The sequence below is a fragment of the Dipodomys spectabilis genome, unplaced genomic scaffold (genome assembly GCF_019054845.1).
Source record: "Dipodomys spectabilis isolate Male_0828 unplaced genomic scaffold, ASM1905484v1 ptg000008l, whole genome shotgun sequence".
In the NCBI taxonomy this organism is placed as follows: domain Eukaryota; kingdom Metazoa; phylum Chordata; class Mammalia; order Rodentia; family Heteromyidae; genus Dipodomys; species Dipodomys spectabilis.
This window is the reverse complement of record NW_024870685.1, coordinates 165,130-165,860: the sequence shown is the minus strand read 5'-3', so window position 1 is coordinate 165,860 and position 731 is coordinate 165,130. Positions and strand designations below refer to the sequence as shown.

The following is a 731-nucleotide window of genomic DNA, read 5'->3' as shown; positions in this document are numbered from 1 at the left end:
TATAAGACTTTGAATACTACATTGTTTTATAATATATAGGTTCATTAATAAATGTGTCCTTTCAGCTTGCATTCCATACAGAAACAGTTTAAGATTCCTTTTTTACTAGGTGCTTATAGTATATTCCTTTAGAATAAAATGACAATGTTGTCTAATTTTAAAAGTTTTATAAAGATTATGCTATGTAAAGGCCTTTCTAAGGCGAAGATTTAATTCACTGATGTCAAACTAACTTTTATTTATATGAATTACATGTATTGTTACACTTTTAATTTTGTAATCAACTTTTTAATAATTGTTTTTCATTTCTTGCATCTGAAGAATGAAAAATATGGAATAATTCACAGATTTTCATATCATCCTGTGCAATTGCCATGTTAATCTCTGTATTGTTGAAATTTGGGTATGTGCTTCTGAAGCATGTAATGTCCTCTAAATTTAGGTAGTTAATGATGCAATCTTCATACAAGATTATATCCTTGGGTGCCTATTTGTAACAAGGAAACTTTAATGTTCCTAACAATGCTACTTATCTTATTTCCCTAAAATTCTGTGTATAATGGAAAATAATTATATTGTTGAGTCGAATGCTCACGTTTGCAATTCTTTTGTCAATGACTATTTTAAGTCTTTTTCATTTTAGATTTAATCATACTTTGAAGCATTTTTAGCTAGGTCCAAAGAGGATGGCTTTTTAAAGTACTTATTTATCCAACTGAGTTAACTCTGTA

The 731-nt window shown here is 27.9% G+C and overlaps 1 pseudogene; it reads right to left on the bottom strand.

Annotated features, from left to right (window-relative positions):
• Nucleotides 1-325: 325 nt before the first annotated feature.
• On the bottom strand, nucleotides 326-420 carry LOC122124879 (annotated as a pseudogene).
• Between the last annotated feature and the right edge of the window lie 311 nt (nucleotides 421-731).